Source organism: Hordeum vulgare, chromosome 5H (genome assembly GCF_904849725.1).
Source record: "Hordeum vulgare subsp. vulgare chromosome 5H, MorexV3_pseudomolecules_assembly, whole genome shotgun sequence".
NCBI classification, from domain to species: Eukaryota; Viridiplantae; Streptophyta; class Magnoliopsida; order Poales; family Poaceae; genus Hordeum; species Hordeum vulgare.
In genome coordinates, this window is record NC_058522.1 from 20,612,504 (window position 1) to 20,620,955 (window position 8,452).

Sequence of the window (8,452 nt, forward strand, 5' to 3'; positions counted from 1 at the left end):
TGAGTGGGAGTTCGTAAGTAATATGATTAATTGAACTAATTGTCATGAACATAGTCTAATGGTCTTTGCGAATTACGATGTAGCGTGCGCTATAGCTCTACTGTTTTTATATGTTCCTAGAGAAAATTTAGTTGAAAGTTGATAGTAGCAAACTTTGCAGACTGAGTCTGTAAAACCGAGGATTGTCCTCGTTGCTGCGCAGAAGGCTTATGTCCTTAATGCACCACTCGGTGTGCTGCACCTCGAGCATCGTCTGTAGATGTTGTGAACATCTGACATACACGTTTCTGATGACTACCCGATAGTTCAGTACAAAATACTTAATGGCTTAGAAGCAAGGCACCGAAGACGTTTTGAAACATCACGGAACATAAGAGATGTTCCGAAGAGATGAAATTGTGATTTCATGCTTGTGCCCTTGTTAAGAGGTATGAGACCTCCGACAAGATTCTTTGTCCACAAAGTAAAGGAGAAAAGCTCAATCATTGAGCGTGTGCTCAGATTATCTGAGTACGACAATCGCTTGAATCAAGTGGGAGTTGATCTTCCAGATAAGATAGTGATGGTTCTCCAAAGTCACTGCCACCAAGCTGTGAGAGCTTCGTGATGAACTATAACATATCAAGGCTAGATACAATGATCCTTGAGCGATTCGCGATGTTTGACACTGCGAAAGTAGAAATCAAGAAGGAGCATCAATAATCGATGGTTAGTAAAACCACTAAGTTTCGAGAAAGGCAAGGGCTAGAAGGGATACTTCATGAAACGGCAAAACAGTTGCTGCACTAATGAAGAGACCCAGGATTAAACCCAAACCCGAGGCTAAGTGCTTCTGTAATGAGGGGAACAGTCACTGAGGCGGAGCAACTCTAGATACTTGGTAGATAAGAAAGCTGGCAAAAGTCGAAAGAAGTATATTTGATATACATGATGTTGATGTGTACTTTACTAGTACTCCTAGTAGCACGAGGGTATTGGATACCGGTTCAGTTGCTAAGTGATTAGTAACACGAAATGAAAGCTACGACATAAACGGAGACTAGCTAAAGGCGAGGTGACGATACGTGTTGGAAGTGTTTCCAAGGTTGATATGATCAAACGTCGCACACTCCATCTACCATCGGGATTGGTGTTAAACCTAAATAATTGTTATTTGGTACTTGCGTTAAGCATGAACATGATTGGATCGTGTTTATTGCAATACAATTATTCATTTAAAGAGAATAATGGTTACTCTATTTACTTGAATAAATCACCTTCAAATGGTTTATTGAATCTCGATCGTAGTGTTACACATGTTCATAATATTGGTGCCAAAAGATACGAGGTAATGATGATAGTACCACTTACTTGTGGCACTGCTGCATGAGTCATGTTGGTATAAATTGCATGAAGAGGCTCCATGCTGATGGATCTTTATACTCACTTGATTTTGAATCACTAGTGACATGCATATCATACCACATGATCAAGGCCTTGTTTTCATTGAGATGAAACAAGATAGTAACTTGTTGGAAGTGATACATTTTGATGTATGCAGTCCAATGGGTGCTGAGGCACGCAGTGGATATCATTATGTTCTTACTTCAATGACGATTTGAGCAGATACAAGAGTATTTACTTAATGAATCACAAGTCCGAAATATTGAAAGGTTCAATTCTGTTTCAGGAGTGAAGTTCGTCGTAACAAGAGGATAAACTATCTACGATATGATCATAGAAATGAATATCTGAGTTACGAGTTTTGGTACGCAGTTAAGACAATGTGGAAATTGTTTCGCAGTTCATGCCACCTGGAACATCATAGTGTGATGATGTGTCTGAATGTCATAGCCACGCACTATTTGGTATGGTGCATGCTATGATGTCTCTTATCGGATTACCACTATCGTTTATGGGTTATGCATTAGAGACAACCGCATTCACTTTAAATAGGGCACCGCGTATTTCCGTTGAGATGACACAGTATAGACTGAGGTTTAGAGAAATCTAAACTGTCGTTTCTTGAAAGTTTGGGGCTTCGACACTTGTGTGAAAAAGTTTCAGTCGAATAAGCTCAAACCCAAAGCGGATGAATGCATCTTCATAGGATATCCAAAACAGTTGGGTACATCTCCTATCTCAGATCCGAAAGCAAAGTGTTTGTTTCCAGAAACGGATCCTTTCTGAGGAAAGGTTTCTCTCAAAAGAATTGAGTGGGAGGGTGGTAGAACTTAATAAGGTTATTGAACCATCACTTCAACCAGTGTGTAGCAGGGCGCAGGAAGTTATTCCTGTGGCGCCTACACCACTTGAAGTGAAAGCTGATGATGGTAATCATCGAGCATCGGATCAAGTTACTACAAACCTTGTAGGTTGACACGGTCGCGTACTACTGCAGAGTGGTACGGTAACCCTGTCTTGGAGGTCATGTTGTTGAGCAACAGTGAACCTACAAGTTATGGAGAAAGCAATGGTGGGCCCGGATTCCGACAAATGGCTGGAAGCAATGAAATCCGAGAGAGGATCCATGTATGAAAACAAAGTGTAGACTTTGGAAGAACTACTTGATGGTCATAGGACTATTGAGTAAAGATGGATCTTTAAAAGGAAGACAGACGATGATGGTGATAAGTCACTATTAAGAAAAGCTCGAGTTGTCGCAAAGATGTTTCCGACAAGATCAAAAAGTTGACTATGATGAGACTTTCTTACTCGTAGCGATGCTAAAAGTCTGTTAGAATTATGTTAGTAGTTGCTGCATTATTTATGAAATATTGCACATAGGATGTCAAAACATTGTTTCCTCGACGGTTTCCTTGAGCAAACATTGTATCTGATACAACCAGGAGATTTTGTCGACCCTAAAGATACTAGCAAGTATGCAAGCTCCAGCGATCCTCCAATGGACTGGTGCAAGCATCTCGGAGTTGGAATATACACTTTGATGAGATGATCAAAGATTTTGGGTTTGTACAAGGTTTATGAGAAACTTGTATTTCCAAAGAAGTGAGTGGGAGCACTATAGAATTTCTGATAAGTATATGTGGTTGACATATTGTAGATCAGAAGTAAGGTAGAATTTCTGTAAAGCATACAAGGTTGTTTGAAAGGAGTTTTCAAAGGAATACCTGGATTGCGCTACTTGAACGTTGAGCATCAAAGATCTATGAAGATAGATCGAAAGAGCTTAATAGAAGTTTCAATAAGATGCATGCCTTGACAAGCTTTTGAAGGAGTTCAAAATAGATCAGCAAAGAAGGAGTTCTTGCTTGCGTTGTGAGGTGCGAATTTGAGTAAGACTTAAAACCCGACCCCGGCAGAATAAAGAGAATAGACGAAGGTCGTCTTCTATGCCTTGGCCGTAGAATCTGAAGTTTGCCATGCTGGGTACCGCACCTGATGAGTGCCTTGACTCAAAGTTTGTTGAGAGGTACAGAGAGTGATCCATGATTGAATCACTAGCAGCGGTCAAAATTTATCCTTAGTAACTGATGGACTACGGAATTTTTCTCGATTATGGAGGTGGTTAAAGAGTTCATCGTAAAGGGTTACGTCGATGCAAGCTTTGACACTAATCCCAATAACTATGAGTAGTGAAACGAATTCGTATAGTAGAGTAGATATTTGGAGTATTTCCGAATAGCATATAGTAGCAGCATCTATAAGATGACATAAATATTTGTAAAGAACACACGGATCTGAAAGTTTCAGAACCGTTGACTAAAACCTCTCTCACGAGCAAAACGTGATCAGACCCCATAACTATATGGGTGTTGGATTCGTTGGAATCACATGGTGATGTGAACTAGATTATTGACTTTAGTGCAAGTGGGAGACTGTTGGAAATATGCCCTAGAGGCAATAATAAATTAGTTATTATTATATGTCTTTGTTCATGATAATCATTTATTATCCATGCTATAATTGTATTGATTGGAAACACAGTGCATGTGTGGATACATAGACAAAACACTGTCCCTAGTAAGCCTCTAGTTGACTAGCTCGTTGATCAAAGATGGTCAAGGTTTCCTGACCATAGGCAAGTGTTGTCAGTTGATAACGGGATCACATCATTACGAGAATCATGTGATGGACTAGACCCAAACTAATAGACGTAGCATGTTGATCGTGTCATTTTGTTGCTACTGTTTTCTGCGTGTCAAGTATTTTTTCCTATGACCATGAGATCATATAACTCACTGACACCGGAGGAATGCTTTGTGTGTATCAAACGTCGCAACATAACTGGGTGACTATAAAGATGCTCTACAGGTATCTCGAGACTGGGATTTGTCACTCTGTGTGACGGAGAGGTATCTCGGGGCCCACTCGGTAATACAACATCACACACAAGCCTTGCAAGCAATGTGACTTAGTGTAAGTGGCGGGATCTTGTATTACAGAACGAGTAAAGAGACTTGCCGGTAAACGAGATTGAAATAGGTATGCTGATACTGACGATCGAATCTCGGGCAAGTAACATACCGAAGGACAAAGGGAATGACATACGGGATTATATGAATCCTTGGCACTGAGGTTCAAACGATAAGATCTTCGTAGAATATGTAGGATCCAATATGGGCATCCAGGTCCCGCTATTGGATATTGACTGAGGAGTCACTCGGGTCATGTCTACATAGTTCTCGAACCCGCAGGGTCTGCACACTTAAGGTTCGACGTTGTTTTATGCGTATTTGAGTTATATGGTTGGTTACCGAATGTTGTTCGGAGTCCCGGATGAGATCACAAACGTCACGAGGGTTTCCGGAATGGTCCGGAAACGAAGATTGATATATAGGATGACTTCATTTGGTTACCAGAAGGTTTTCGGGCATTACCGGTAATGTACCGGGAATGACGAATGTGTTCCGGATCTTCACCGGGAGGGGGGACCACCCACCCGGGAGGGCCCAAGGACCTTGGGGGTGGCGCACCAAGTAGGTGGGGTCAGCCCAAGGCTGTCTTGCGCAAGAGAAAGAAAAACCAAAAGAAGAGAAAAAGGGAAAGGTGGGAAAAGAGAGAAGGACTCCACCTTCCAATCCTAGTTGGACTAGGATTGGAGGAGGACTCCTCCTCCCCATGGTGGCGCAGCCCTTGGGGCTCCTTGAGCTTCAAGGCAAGCCTCCCCTCCCTCCTCCTATATATATGGAGCAATTAGGGCTGATTTGAGACAACTTTTTCAAGGCAGCCTGACCACATACCTCCACGGTTTTACCTCTAGATCGCGTCTCTACGGAGCTCGGGTGGTGCCCTGCCGAGATTAGATCATCACCAACCTCCGGAGCACCGTCACGCTGCCGGAGAACTCATCTACCTCTCTGTCTCTCTTGCTGGATCAAGAAGGCCGAGATCATCGTCGAGCTGTACGTGTGCTGAACGCGGAGGTGCCGTCCGTTCGGCACTAGATCGTGGGACGGATCGTGGGACGGTTCGTGGGACGGTTCGCGGGGCGGATCGAGGGACGTGAGGACGTTCCACTACATCAACCGCGTTCACTAACGCTTCTGCTGTGCGATCTACAAGGGTACGTAGATCGGAAATCCCCTCTCGTAGATGGACATCACCATGATAGGTCTTCGTGCGCGTAGGAAAATTTTTGTTTCCCATGCGACGTTCCTCAACAGTATCACCGTGGAGAACTCAAACCGATGCAACTAATGCAATGGCAAGGGCACACGGAGTGCCCAAGTCCTTCTCTCCCAAATCCCACCAAAGCAACTAATGCTAGGGAGGAAAATGAGAGGAAGAACGAAGAAGAACACGAAGAACTGCAAGATCTAGACCCAAGGGGTTCCCCTTACTTAGAGGAGAAAGTGATTGGTGGAAATGTGGATCTAGATCTCCTCTCTCTTTTCCCTCAAGAACTAGCAAGAATCATTGGAGGGATTGAGAGTTAGCAAGCTCGAAGAAGGTCAACAATGGGGGAAGAACACGAGCTAAAGAGATAAGGTTCAATGGGGAAGAAGACCCCCTTTTATAGGTCGGGGAAAAATCCAACCGTTAAGCCTCACAACCTGCACAGAGCGGTACTACCGCTCATGGAGCGGTACTACCGCTCGGTAGGTTCACCAACCATGCCGAGGCCAAAAAGTATGCAAAAAATAGTCCGACGGAGCGGTACTACCGCTCCTGGAGCGGTACTACCGCTAGGGAGCGGTAGTAAAAAATTACTACCGCTCCGGGGGCGGTACTACCGCTCCGGGGGCGGTACTACCGCTACAGGAGCGGTACTACCACTTGCACCACGAGCGGTACTACCGCTGGATACTGAAACTGCTGTAACTTTCGCATACGGACTCCGAATTCAACGAAACCAAGTTTGTTGGAAAGCTAACGACATGGTCTAACACAATATTGATAGAAATATCAATAAGAAGCAAGTGAGAATAGTCCTATAAGAAAATGGTGAGAACCCTTCTTCGAGTAAGTCCGGTAAAAACTCCCAACATCGAAAACATCATAGAAGATGCATATGGACTCCGTTTTCAATGAACTCGAGCGTGTCATGAAGATGACCATAAGATCTAAAACTCACAAAGAGAAATACCAAACGAGAACCAAGAAGTATGATGCAAGGATGCAAATGGTTTGAGCTCTCAACGAACGATATGATCAAGCTACTCACTTGAGAGTCCCCCTTGACAGTACGACAATCTATCCTAAAACAGAAAACCTATAAAGGGAAACCTATACCTTGTGTTGGAATTATGCCCCACAGGCAATAATAAATATAGTTGTTATTATAATTCCTGTATCAAGATAATCGTTTATTATCCATGCTATAATTGTATTGAATGAAGACTCATTTACATGTGTGGATACATAGACAAAACACCGTCCCTAGCAAGCCTCTAGTTGGCTAGCCAGTTGATCAAAGATAGTCAGTGTCTTCTGATTATGAACAAGGTGTTGTTGCTTGATAATTGGATCACGTCATTAGGAGAATCACGTGATGGACTAGACCCAAACTAATAGACGTAGCATGTTGATCGTGTCATTTTGTTGCTACTGTTTTCTGCGTGTCAAGTATTTATTCCTATGACCATGAGATCATATAACTCACTGACACCGGAGGAATGCTTTGTGTGTATCAAACGTCGCAACGTAACTGGGTGACTATAAAGATGCTCTACAGGTATCTCCGAAGGTGTTAGTTGAGTTAGTATGGATCAAGACTGGGATTTGTCACTCCGTGTGACGGAGAGGTATCTCGGGGCCCACTCGGTAATACAACATCACACACAAGCCTTGCAAGCAATGTAACTTAGTGTAAGTTGCGGGATCTTGTATTACGGAACGAGTAAAGAGACTTGCCGGTAAACGAGATTGAAATAGGTATACAGATACTGACGATCGAATCTCGGGCAAGTAACATACCGAAGGACAAAGGGAATGACATACGGGATTATATGAATCCTTGGCACTGAGGTTCAAACGATAAGATCTTCGTAGAATATGTAGGATCCAATATGGGCATCCAGGTCCCGCTATTGGATATTGACCGAGGAGTCTCTCGGGTCATGTCTACATAGTTCTCGAAACCGCAGGGTCTGCACACTTAAGGTTCGACGTTGTTTTATGCGTATTTGAGTTATATGGTTGGTTACCGAATGTTTTTCGGAGTCCCGTATGAGATCACAGACGTCATGAGGGTTTCCGGAATGGTCCGGAAACGAAGATTGATATATAGGATGACCTCATTTGATTACCGGAAGGTTTTCGGAGTTACCGGGAATGTACCGGGAATGACGAATGGTTCCAGGAGTTCACCGGGGGGGGGGGGGGCAACCCACCCCGGGAAAGCCCATAGGCCTTGAGGGTGACACACCAGCCCTTAGTGGGCTGGTGGGACAGCCCAAAAGGCTCTATGTGCCAAGGAGAAGAAAATCAAGAGAGAAAGAAAAAAAAGGAGGAGGTGGGAAGGAAGGGGGACTCCCTCCCACCAAACCTAGTCCAACTCGGTTTGGGGGGGGGGGGAGAGTCCTCCCCCTTGGACTCGGCCGACCCCCTTGGGGCTCCTTGAGCCCCAAGGCAAGGTCACCTCCCTCCCACCTATATATACGGAGGTTTTAGGGCTGATTTGAGACGACTTTTCCACGACAGCCCGACCACATACCTCCACGGTTTTTCCTCTAGATTGCGTTTCTGCGGAGCTCGGGCGGAGCCCTGCTGAGACAAGGTCATCACCAACCTCCGGAGCGCCGTCATGCTACCGGAGAACTCTTCTACCTCTCCGTCTCTCTTGCTGGATCAAGAAGGCCGAGATCATCGTCGAGCTGTACGTGTGCTGAACGCGGAGGTGCCGTCCGTTCGGTACTAGATCGTGGGACTGATCGGGGGATTGTTCGCGGGGCGGATCGAGGGACGTGAGGACGTTCCACTACATCAACCGCGTTCTCTAAACGCTTCTGCTGTACGGTCTACGAGGGTACGTAGATCACTCATCCCCTCTCGTAGATGGACATCACCA